General features: G+C 36.9%; 1 protein-coding gene across 11 annotated transcripts in view; it reads right to left on the bottom strand.

Annotated features, from left to right (window-relative positions):
- The window catches only part of NUMB (NUMB endocytic adaptor protein), a 136806-nt gene that overhangs the window by 81043 nt on the left and 42318 nt on the right, over positions 1-13445 (bottom strand). For 8 of the 11 annotated variants that reach the window (XM_070417051.1, XM_070417114.1, XM_070417101.1 and 5 more), the window contains one exon: positions 9402-9530. The exons of the other annotated variants lie outside the window; for them this stretch is intronic. The gene's annotated coding sequence lies outside the window, so the exon portion shown is untranslated. The remainder of the gene's footprint in view (positions 1-9401; positions 9531-13445) is intronic. 11 annotated transcript variants of the gene reach the window in all.

Raw genomic sequence — 13445 nt, 5'->3', positions numbered from 1 at the left:
GTTTAAGAATCATTCATATTCTGACATGATGGAGAAGATTACCTCTTCTTCTCTGAGACTGCAAATATAAACTAATATAAACTGAAGCTGACTACATGAAGAAAGCTACCTGTCTTAGAAGGCAAAGAGGCAAAGAAAAACAGAGTTGAGAAATAAGAAATAAAACTAAGATAGTCTTTTGAGCCCCTAGTATCTCTACTAAATCATATTTGACTCTGGATTATTCAATTACTTGGGCCAATAACTCTTTTTCCCCCTTAAACTGGGTTTCTGTCACCTGAAACTATTAGAGTCCTAACTAAAACTGTGGGGAGTAGAAGGAGTGGAAGAGATGAAGGCACGAGGCTCTAGTAACACACAGGCATCCATAATACTAGCTGAAACAGCGAACTTTTAGATAAAATTACATTTTAGCTATAATCTATAATCTAAAAGAAGTTACCACAATATTTAAATAATAAAAATAAAAGAAGTTACCATATTTTGTGGTTTCTTGGAAACTGATTTTCTGGCTACAATTTGTGACCAAAACCCTTTTCAAAAGTTTACAAGTTAGCTTTAACAGATACACCAGGAAATTAGACAGTTGTGCCTTAGTATTTAACCTCATTTAGCTTGATTAACTGTTGTCTACAGGGAGCACAGATTTCTAAGTCAAGCCATACAATGTCATAAAAATTATTTAGCCTGCCCTAGCCCTAACCGTTTTTGGCTCGGTGGATAGAGCGTCAGCCTGCAGACTGAAGGGTCCCGGGTTCAATTCCGGTCAAGGGCATGTACCTTGGTTTCGGACACATCCCCAGTGGGGGGTGTGCAGGAGGCAGCTGATTGATGTTTCTCATCGATGTTTCTCTATCCCTCTCCCTTCCTCTCTGTAAAAAAAAAAATCAATAAAATATATTTAAAAAAAAATTATTTAGCCTATAATATCAGTAATTAAAATGTGTGCTTTATCTCTCTATTCACTTATTTTAATCTCTCTACTACATAAAGATAACCTGATAAATATGTCCAGCAGGTAGAAGTTCACAAGAGAGAGAACCAGATTTAGGAGCCATCTACACTGACTTGACAATCAAATTCAGGACTAGATAGTATGCCAAAAGAAGATGTGCAAAAATCCTTAACCTGGTTCATGCATGAGCTTCGGTGGAGATGGTGGGAGAGCGGTGTCTATAAAGTTCCAAAACTGCAGGTAAAGTTCAATAGACATGTGCATTCTTCTGGTAAGAGGAGTCATTACCTATGTCCTATTTTGAAAGGAGGACAAGACCCCAAAAAGGGTTAAGAACTACTGGTATAAGGAGAGGAAGTATTAAAGAAGAGATTTATGAAATGGTGACTTTGGGTGGTGAACTCACAATTTATAGATGATGTATTATAGAATTGTACATATGAAAACCTATGTAATTTTATTAACCAATGTCACCCCCAATAAATTCAATAAAAATTTAAAAAGAAGAAACTTATGAATAACACTTATATTAAGAAGAGAAAATGAAAGGAATTTATCAATTACTAAGTGCCTATGAGAATTGTGTTATTCACATTACATATCATATTGCATTTAATCCTGATGATAACCCTGTGAGATGGGTATTAGTAGCTCAATTTTATAAGTAAGAAAACTGAGGCACAAAGAAATTAGGCAACTTGACTAAGGCTACGTAGTTACCCAAGCTACCATACTATAGTGGAAGGTAAGATAAAACACTAAAGAATAATGGGGGTATCATTTCATCGCCAATGTTCATCATTTATTTCAGAGCAAGCAGTACGTATGAGAACTAATTATTCAAGTCAAAACTGTAAACTTTGGAGATATCACTAAGAACAAAATTATTAAATGCTTAATTAAGGCAGTAAATTATTAACTCATCAAATTATTTCTAAGGCTGTATAAATCTGGAAGCTTGGCAATTTGGCAGACTCTATTACTGCCATTCAAGTCCAAAGCAATCATTCTAGGGGGAAAAAGTCATTTAAGGATGAAGATTGGGATAAAGGCCAATTTTAGTGTTTGCAACTGCTCTTTAATAAAAGTCTAAGAACCACACTGAGAACCACTGATCTATGCAAGGACTTCTATGAAGCCATTAAAAAAAGTAGATCTATACTTATTGATATAATGTACATATGCAGTAGTGTGTTAATAATTTGGCTCTGGATGGAATTGGGCACGAAGAGGGAAGCTGTGATTTGTGGCATTTGCCAACTTCCATGGTGTAACTACTGCCATCATAGCTAATATGAAGTTATCAATGGTTTGGGCTTGCATAATTCATTAATTATTGGGCCTAGTGAGCCAGTGTATACCACCTAGGAAGGCACTTAAAAGTATATAAGGTAAAATGGTAATAGCAGTTATCTTTGAGTAGAAAGATTATGAGAATTTTCTTTTCTTTATGGTTTTCTATATTTTAACTAGAGGCCCAGTGCACGGATTCAAGCACCAGAGGGGTTCCTCGGCCTGGCCTGTGGGGATCGGGCCGAAACCGGCTCTCCAACATCCCCCGAGGGGTCCTGGATTGCAAGAGGGCAGTTCTTGGGTGACGCACCTTGGAATCGGGCTCCCTCTATCTGGTTCCAGGTGCATCACCCAAGAACCGCTGCTGCCAAGTCACCGCAGCTTGGCAGCTCCTGCATTGGGCATCTGCCCCCTGGAGGTCAGTGCATGTCATAGCTACCAATCAATTGGTAGAACAGCTGGCTGGTCAGTCACTTAGGCTTTTATATATAGAGAGATTGTTTTATAATGAACATTCTTATTTTTATAATAAAAAGCTATTAGCATATTGAAAAATAATCAATTTAGATTAGAGTTCTTAATAGCTGCAATTTAGCAGTCCCTCTGGAGAGTATTATGCTAAGCGAAATAAGCCAGGTAGAGAAAGACAAGTATCACATGATCTCACTCATATATGGAATCTAACAAACAAAACAGAGTGATGAATAAAATAGATCCAGAGTCATAGAAACATGGAACAGACTGATGAATCTCAGAGGGAACGTGAGGTGGGTGGGTGAGAAGAGATTAACCAAAGATCTTATATGCATACTAGAGGCCCAGTGCAGGAAATTTGTGCACTTGGGAATGGATCCCTCAGCCTGGCCTGTGCCTTCTTGCAATCCGAGATCTCTTGGCAGAGAGGCTCCCACCACCGCCGCTGTGCTCGCCACTGGCTGGGTGGCACTCCCTCTGTGGGAGCGCACTGACCACCAGGAGGAAGCTCCTGTGTTGAGCAGGATCGGGTCGAAACTGGCTCTCCAACATCCCCTGAGGAGTTCGATTATAAGAGGGTGCAGGCCAGTTCAAGGGACCCCACTAGTGCATGATTGGGGCTGGGAAGGGACACAGGAGGCTGGCCAGCAGGGGAGGGACTGCGGGAGGACTCCAGGGCGTGTCTAGCCTGTCTTGCTCAGTCCCAATCAGCCAGACCCCAGCAGCAAGCTAACCTACCAGTTAGAGCATCTGCCCCCTGGTGGCCAGTGCATGTCATAGCAAGTGGTTGAGCAGCCTTAGCATGTCATTAGCATATTACACTTTGATTGGTTGAATGGATGACTGGTCAACTTGACACTTAGCATATTAGGCTTTTATTATATAGGATATGCTTAACCCATGGACACAGACAATAGTGTGGTGAAGGCCTGGGGCCAGGGGAGAGGGGATGGGCTAGAAAGGGTCAATGGGGAAAAAAAGGGTACATCTGCATTACTTTCAACAATAAAGATAAATTTAAAATAAAAGTAAAGAGATACTCAACCTCACACTCAATCACAGAAATGTCAATTAAGACAAAATACTTTACTAGTATACCCATCAGATTGACAAGACTAAAGAGGTAACACCAAATGCTGGTGAGGATGAAAGGAAATTGGAACCCTAATACATTGCCGGTGGGAGCATAAACTGGGTAACCATTTTGGAAAACAATCTAGCAATATTTACTGAAATTAAGTATCTAAAATTCCCTTTCCACAATATATACTACAGAGAAACTTTTGCATAAGTTAATAGGGGACATGTATAAGGAGGTTTATAGCAGTACTATTTGTGTTAGCAGTTTCCAAGCCAAACCCAGAAATCCATTATTAGAAAAATGCATAAGTAAAATGTAGAAATGCATATACAATGAAATATTATGCAACAGTCAGTAGTTATAAACTAGATTTACACTTATGTTTCAATCTTAAAACAGTGTTGAACAAAAAAAAACTGAGATTCACAGCACAATACCATTCAAGCTAAGGTTCACTCTGCATAACCCAAAGCTCATCTTCACAACAAAATTTAAAATCTTTTTGTTTCCCACAGTAATAGTCCAATTTCTGCAGCTGACAAATTTTTCTGAACAGATTAAAATTTCACTATTAATCAACAATATTCCTCTTAGCACAAAGTAAACCTCACATAAATTCCTAAAGTAAATTCAATGACTGATTCTCTATTATATGGATTCCAAAATAAGAAATGATAACTAAAAACAGCAGGAACAGATGCCTTTTACTGAGAGCCTACATGGTACTGCATTGTACATATATAACCTCTAGTCCTTCTAAAAATCCTGAGACATAAACACTACACATTAATAAACTTTCTTATAGAGATTCATTGATTTGTCTAAGACCATACATCTAGTGCAAAGTGGAACTAGGAATAAAATCAAATCTGTCCACTATAAAGTCCATGCTCTTCCACTCTATTACAATGTACACCCCCCAAGACAAATATAATCATAATATCTCTTATTATAGTACTTCCAATGTAGCAGGCACTGTATTAGGTTACTTTACATAAATTATCTCCTTCACTCTTCATAATTACCCTAAATGGGGTTAGGTATTATTGACCCCATTTCACAGATGAGAAAACAGATACTTATAAATTCAATAACTTGTCCAAGGCCCCAAAATTCAAGCAAAGTTTCACCTTGCACAACGAAAAGCTCACCTTCACAACTAAATTTAAAATTCATTTTGTTTTCCACAGTATCCAGTAAAATGTTCCTATGTAATTATACATCATACTAAAGTAAAATGAATATTTTTAAGTTAAATGAATATAATGGAATATTATTTAACCTTAAAAATGAACGCAATTCTGGCACATGCTACAACACAGAATATCCTTGAAGACATTATGTTAAGTGAAATAAGTCAAAAACAAAAAGACAAATACTGTTTGATTCCACTTACATGAGGTACCTAGATTAGTCAAATTCATAGACAGAAAGTAGAATGTTGGTTTCCAGGGGCTAAGGGAGAGGAAAATAGGGAGGTGTTGTTTAATGATTATAGCATTTCAATTTTGCAAGATGAAGAGTTCTGGAGATTGGTTGCACAACAATGTGAATGTACTAAACATTACTGACCTGTACACTTAAAAATAGCTACTATGGTAAATTTTATGCTTTGCTATAATCACTTCCTTACTACAAATTTTAAACATTTTTGTTAAACATTTCATACAAAAAGGTACTATACTTGTTAACAATGGGGAAGGGGGAAGACATGAACAAGAAGAAAGTCACACAACTTCTGTTTTGCCAAAAAACCTATATAAGCATGAACTGAACGCCATTTTTCAACTGAGAATTATTATAATTTTAGAAATAAGAATCTCACCAAAAAATAATGGTAAGTAGGAGAATCACTAACCAAAGAAATATAATTTCTGCCTTTATTATTCAATTCTTTTTACATTTAAAAAATATTTACATAGTCATTTATCTTTTAAAATATATATATATATTTTTTTTTTAAAATAATTTTAGAGAGGAAGGAAGGAGAAAGAGAGAGAAACATCAATGAGAGAGAATCACTGATGAGCTGCCTCCCACTGGGGATCAAGCCCACAACCTGGACATGTGCCCTGACCAGGAATCGATCCCTGACCTCTTGGTTCATGGGCTGACACTGCTCAATCACTGAGCCACACTGGCCAGGCCAAAGTAATTTATGTTTACAAGAGAACCTTATCATTTACTTCCTTCCAGGGATTGAATAAGGTGCCATAGACTCACACCACTATGTTTGTAATTTCTATAGGGTGTTTTTGGAGTTTTTATTGTTGTTTGTTTTAGTTTCAATCAGAAAGTAGATCTCACTCACTTAAGGAGTTTTTATCCCCTCAAACATAGGTCTTGTAGAATGGAGACAAGAAAAAAGCAGTGAACAAACCTGACAAAGATGTTATCAGCAATTTATCTACTCAGATTTCTTAAAATCAAAAGTGGGCTAAAAAAAAATGCTTAAAACAAAAAAGGCAAGTTAATCACTTAAATATGTTGTATATATGTTCATATGTTTTGTTGTTAAAATACAATATTTTACACTACCTATAATCATTAATCCCAATCTATGTCTATGGGAAAACATCTCACTTTGTTTTCAAATGCAAAAAAAACAAAACACAAACGAACAAAATAGCTTTCCCAATTATTGTACCTTTTGAACTAAAATATATTGTTTCATAAATTCAGTCAATTCTGATTATTCACAGTTGAGAACAAGTTTCTGAGGTTACCTTTATTGTCACAATACCTGGTTCAGTCATTTCTCACTGCAAAATATCTATCTACCTGTGAGTACTGGGGAAAGAGTACTGAGCCAACTCTGCTTAATTAGGCTAATATGATGTAAATCACCGAGGAACGGGAAAGCACCTAGACAGCAAGAAACTTTTCTGAGTCTAATAGATAACAAGATGTTCCCTAGAGCTTATTTCCCAGATATTGTGAATGGACCAACACCCCCATGTAATGCTTAGAGGATTATCTAAAAATATTATCCCATATAATAAAGAACATTATAACCTAATGAACAAAAAGATAGATACAGAGGCAGAGAAGCATCGAACAGACTGTCAAATTACAGCAGGAAGGCTGGGGATTGTTGGGGGGGGAGGGGGTAAGAGATCAATGGAAGGACTTATATGCATGCATATAAGCATAACCAATGGACACAAGACACTGGGGGGGGCGGGGTAAGAGCATGTGCTGGGAGGTAGAGGAGGCGGGGAAGGTCAATGGGGGGAAAAAGGAGACATATGTACTACTATTTGTAATACTTTAAACAAGAAAATAATAAATAAATAAATAGATAGATAGATAGATAAATAAAAATATTATCCCATTACATCCAGAAATTAAGTGCCAGCTATATTCAAACCTGTCACAGGCAATTAATCATTGATCATTGGTGTGATCAATAAGACAACCAAATATTGGCACTAGTTTCTCAAATCTATTATATGTATTGGAAACCAGTTTCCCAAATAATTCTCAAAACTATTAAAACAAAACAAAACAAAATACCCAAGTAGACTTTGAACTAAATAACTAGCTTTTTCTCAAAAAAAAACACAACCCCAACTACAATTCTTATTTTGTATCTTGTTTATAAGTTCTTGTCTCTACTTCTGATAATAGCAGTATTCTTCTTGTTGATACAAAAGAAAATTCAAAATGTATTTCATTTCTTCCTGTTTAGGCATTTTACTTTCAGTATCAGACTCTATTAGACAAGAGGAGCACACAAAATTCTTATTGGACTCATACACCATAATTTCCAGTAAATACTCCTCTTTTTCATATACCGATGTTATTTATATTCTTTATCTTGAAAGTAATACAGCCCTGGCCAGGAGGCTCAGTTGGCTGGAGCATCAACTGTACACTAAAGATTGTGGGTTCGATTCCTGGTCAGGGCACATACCTAAGTTTCAGGTTCAATCCCAGGTCTGGGCTCATATGGGAAGCAACTAATAGATGTTTCTCTCTTTATCTCTCCCTCTCTCTCCCTCCCTTCCTCTCTCTCTAAAATCAATAAAAACATATCCTGGGGTGAGGATTTTTTTTTTTTAAAAAGTAAGCCCTGGCTGGTTTGGCTCAGTGGATAGAACATCGGCCTGCAGACTGAAGGTTCCGGGTTCGATTCCAGTCAAGGGCATATGCCTGGGCTGCAGGCTCGGTCCCTGGTGGGGAGCATGCAGGAGGCAGCTGATCAATGATTCTCTGTCATTGATGTTTCTATCTCTCCCTCTCCCCTCCTCTCTGAAATAAAAATATATTTTCACAAAGAAAAAGAAAAAGAAGTTTTCTAAACAAAAACAAAAATTAATATAAACTGTGGCAGATTATATTTTCCAAAGATGGCTACAATGGCAGATTCCATCCATAGCATTTCTTATAATGTGATGTTCATACTCCTCTCTTCAAGTGGTGGGATCTACGTCTACCTTCCTCCTCTGGACCTGGGTGGACCTTTATGACTACCTCAACCCATAGAAGAGAGCAGAGAAACACTAGGTGACTTTCAAAACGAAGTCAAATATGCCATGCAAATTCGCCTTGCTCTCTTCTCTGGGAACCCAGCCACCATGCTGTGAGGAAATCAATCAGCCAAAAGAAGAGGTCATGTGTAGGTGCTCTGGCTGACAGCCCAGGCTGAGGTCTGTGCCAACAGCCAGCATTAACCACCAGACACTGAGTGAGCAAAACTTCAAATAATTTCAGCTCCCAGCCCTTGAGCCACCCCTATCCTTCCAGCTACTCCACCTCACACCACATATTGACAGAGACAAGCTGTCCCACCTAGTGAGCCTTGCACAAATAGCAGATATATAAGCAAAACAGATAACTGGAATGTTTTAAACCACTAAGTTGGGGTGGTTTGTTATGCAACAATAGATAACTAACATGTGCTCATGAATATACTTTGGAGAATGCATAGAGACTGTACAGTTTGGGTAATATTATATTTAAAAAATTTTTTCTTGAAATATTAGTTTGTATTGTATGTAACATTATATTTGAAATCATTTTTTAAAATATTAATGTTTACTGCATGTAACATTATTATACTTAAAATCCTTTTGTTGAAATATTGTTTATTGCATGTAAAAAAAAAGAAAATGTATAAAAGAGAAAGAAAATTTTAATTACTCTAAGTTTCACCATTGCTTTTTTAAAAAATATATTTTTGAGTTTATTTATTTCAGACAGGAAGGGAGAGGGAGAGAGAGAGAGAAGCATCAATGATGAGAGAGAATCATTGAATAGCTGCCTCCTGCACGCCCCACAATGGGGATCGAGCCCACAACCCAGGCATACGCCCTGACTGGGAATCAAACCCATGACCTCCAGGTTCATAGGTCAACACTCAACCACTGAGCCACGCCGGCCGGTCAGTTTCACTACTGTTAACATTTTGACATGTATTTTACAATCAAGAAAATGTTTGGCCCCACCCAACTAAGATTCCAACTGCTTTGTTTTTACCAAGATAAAGGGTTAAATTTTTAAAGATGGTCAAATGTTTGCATCTAACAAGAAAAAGAAAGGAAGAACATTAGCACCCATTCTACTTTTCTTACCCTTACTCTCTCTTTCACTTACTTGTCCTAAGTCAGGTGTTTGAGGATGGCTGGTCCACCAATATTCCAATCTCTGGATATGGATCAAGATCTTTGGTTGCAAGAACAGAGGCACTGGTCCTCTTCCCTAGAAGTTGATTAAGGCCAAAATCTGAAATTTTCAAAGAAAGAAAATGCTTAACTTAGATATCTCCTCAATCACTTATAATTCCATCACTACAACTAAATAGAGGCTGATAGAGTGGGATTACATGGAAGTGAATGCACAGGTTTCACTAAAAGTGGAGTTGTTGATGTGGATTCAACTTCCAGCTCTACTTCTTACTAGCTATATGAACTTTGTTAAAGCACAAATTATCTGTGCCTAAGTCTCAGCATGTGATGAAGATTAAGAGGACATGATCAAAATTTTGAGCTGGAAATCAGAAGACCTAGTTCTAAACTCACTTATCATTCTGCATTGCTTGTTAAGAACTTTGATATTTCCCTGGGCTCAGAAACGTCATCTCTGAAAGGAGAAGGTTGCATAAAATAATGGTTTCTGAAATCTAATCCTTGAATAGGTGCCAGCCATGACCAAACATGGGTGTAAAGTTACAACTGTGCTTACTATGAGATTGTCCCTCGTACTCTTTTGGTGTTAAAATGAGATGATGTGACAGACAGTAGCTGTTTTTTTGTTTTTTGTTTGTTTGTTTTAATATATTTTTACTGATTTCAAAGAGGAAGGGAGAGGGGTAGAGAGAGATGGAGAAAGAGAAAGAGAGAAACATCAATGATGACAGAGAATCATTGACCAGCTGCCTCCTGCATGCCCCGCACTGGGGATCGAGCCAGGCATGTGCCCTGACCGGGAATTACACCTTGACCTCCTGGTTCATAGGTCGATGCTCAACCAGAGAGCCACGCCAGCTGGCAGTAGCTGTTTTTTAAATACCACAAAGGGTGGAAATAAAAAGCCTGTATCCCCATGCAAACAATCTAAAATTCTCTTTAGAAATTCTAGTGTCTGTATGATTTACATGAGCTCTAAAATTCCTTCTACTTCTAACATTCTGAATATTCATTCACTACTCAGAATATATAGTAAAGGCTTATATGATTCTAAGGAAAAATGAGCTAAAAACTGGAAGACATTAGAAACTTATTTTGTATGGACACCTACTTTCAGATAATAATGTTTTTAAAAACACACAGATTAAGAAAAGCTAAATTTCATTACCAATAGATAGATGCTCTCACAAAACAATTTCACATGTAATTTGCAAAATGTATTTTTAGCTAATAATGTGTTTCACTTCATTTCTTCATTGGCCTGATTCTAGAACAGACAGATTATAATGCTTTTGATGTTTTACTTTCAGTTTTAACAGTTGTGTTCAAAGAGAACTAAATACGTATACACATACATACATACATACACACACACACACACACACACACACACAACCACAGAGAACAATGGGTGTAGCAAATGCTTTTCAAATATGCCGGAAATCGCATTGGATATGTTACTAGTGAAAACACTTCACATGTATTTGATTATAATGAGCCAATATAATTAAAGCAATATTTATATTTTGTTCATGATTACATTTCACATATTTCTTCCTCCATTACAGCACAATAAATTTAAAAATCTCCTTATCATATTGTAACTATTTTAAAGGAAACCAGTATTTCAATGATACTAAAACATGGAGCCATAATAAATTATGAATGTTAGTAATTTTCCAATATTTTCAGATTGAAGCAGGCTAGGTGCCATATTAAAGAGGAACTATGAATATAGAGTATTACTGAAATAGGACCAGAAAGAAAATATAAATTTCTGAAAACACAGAACTAAATAAAAGTCTGCTATTTCAAAGATTCGGCTTGCCAAATTTCCCCCTATGGATAAATGTTCAATGCCCATTGGACATTTTACACTACTTCCAAGATTGAAAGTCTTCTGCTAAAAAAAAAAGTCTGCTAATACTATGAACATAAATTAACTCCCAGATTGTTTATGCTCCAAGTAGCTTCCACTATAGCAGTGGTTTTCAACCTTCCTAATGCCGCGACCCTTTAATACAGTTCCTCATGTTGTGGTGACCCCCAACCATAAAATTATTTTTGTTGCTACTTCATAACTGTAATTTTGCTACTGTTATTAATCATAATGTAAATATCTGGTATGCAAGATGTATTTTCATTGTTCGTGACCCACAGGTTGATAACCGCTTCACTAGAGCAACAAATCAAAGACAACTTACAAACAACATTTAAGACTTATGCAAACCTAAAAACAAAGAAATCTGACATACTTTCCACAGAAAATATGCCTATGGAAAATATTATATTATTTATTTTTTAAAAACAGCATTCACTTCAACTTTTTAAAACTAGAATTGCTATGTTAGAGTAAGTACAAAGAGAGGAGGAAATCTTCTCAATAACAAATTAGTCTTCCTAGTCAACACTTAACTTTTAAATTTTATCTGAGTATTTACTTTCATTGTAGCTGATGATTCTTGTCTCCTTCATCTCCTACCAACTTTTCAAAGACTTCAAACCCATCTACCAGCCAAGTTCAATTCTGGATGCCATTCAAAAAATAGGTTTTTATACCCTACCCTCTCTTAGTATATGAATGAACATTAACAGCTCTTATAATTCTATTTCACCAAGGCCAAATGTGATGTACCACTTCACAACTCCAAACCTGGATGCATGACTCCAAATTACTCTTCTCAAAATGGGAGCACTCATTCCTTGTTACTCATAAAGTGTGGTTCACAAACTGGTAGCATAGGTATCATCTGGGAGCTTGCAAGAAATACAAAATTTCAGGACTTATCTTAGACCTACTGAATAAGAATTTGAATTTTAATAAGCTCCTCAGGTGATTCACACACAACAAAAACTTTGAGAAGCATTGTCCTACCTAGTTCACTCATTCAGGCTCCCCTCCTCCTACTTTACAGTTCCTCCTTACCAATTTGGCATTTAAGAAATAAGAACCTTTTTCTTTTGGACATATTAATAACTACCAAAATGTAATGAGGATTCTTTTTTTTTTTTGAAGTCCACTTTCTTTATGTACAAAAACGTATGAGTAGAAACAAAAGCAAATTAAACATTATCACATATGTTTACACCACTATCTAGGTTCTTCATATCAACGTTACTATTCAGACAATAGAAAGCAGGTGGCAAATTAGGGATCGGGGCTAAACTGGCAGTCGGACATCCCCTAAGAGGTCCCAGATTGGAGAGGGTGCAGGACGGGCTGAGGGACACCCCCACCCCGTGCACGAATTTCATGCACCGGGCCTCTAGTCCTTTAAATAAGATTACACAGTTTCTCGGAAGTATGCCCGCACCTTTCCCATACCTCTCTTCTTTCCCCCAGAAGCATTACCTGTGCCTTTCTCCTAAACTCCAAGGAGTTCGCTCCTTCTTTTGCTTCTGCAACTTGTTTCCAGAGCCTATACAGCTCATCTGGCTCACTTCTACTAACTCTGTAATGTTCTAAATAAACTTTCTCTTATAATTGAAAATAAAAAGGGTACACAGTTTCTTCACAACCTTCTTTTCATAAAAGACTATAAGCTCCATGAAGCCAGGCACTTCATTGTATCTTTAAGACCAAATCAGTGCCAGGCAAATATTTGTAGAGGGAACAAAATAGATACCAGATGATCCCTAAACTCCTCCAACTCTTCACAAGGCAGATTCACTATTGAGTTCATAAGGCTCAATACTTTTTTTTATCTTATCATTATATCATTATTAATATTATATTTTAGGTGAAATGACAATGACACTTCCTCTACATATACATTATCATTCAAGTAGCTAGTAAACTCAACTATCCAGAAGAGCTATGCACTCAGAGCTTAAGGTAGCCTAAAATATACACAGAGCTGGAGAGAATCCTATATAATAAAGAGGTAATATGCAAATTAACCATCGCCCCAACACACAAGATGGCCGCCCCCATGTGGTCAAAGATGGCCAGCAGGGGAGGGCAGTTAGGGGCGACCAGGCTGGCAAGGGAGGGCAGTTAGGGGTGACTGGG

This window comes from Myotis yumanensis, unplaced genomic scaffold (assembly GCF_028538775.1).
Source record: "Myotis yumanensis isolate MYYU_CA2020_CCGP unplaced genomic scaffold, mMyoYum1.0.hap1 SCAF_1, whole genome shotgun sequence".
NCBI classification, from domain to species: Eukaryota; Metazoa; Chordata; class Mammalia; order Chiroptera; family Vespertilionidae; genus Myotis; species Myotis yumanensis.
Note: the sequence above shows the minus strand (reverse complement) of the source record. Positions and strands in the feature narration are given on the sequence as shown.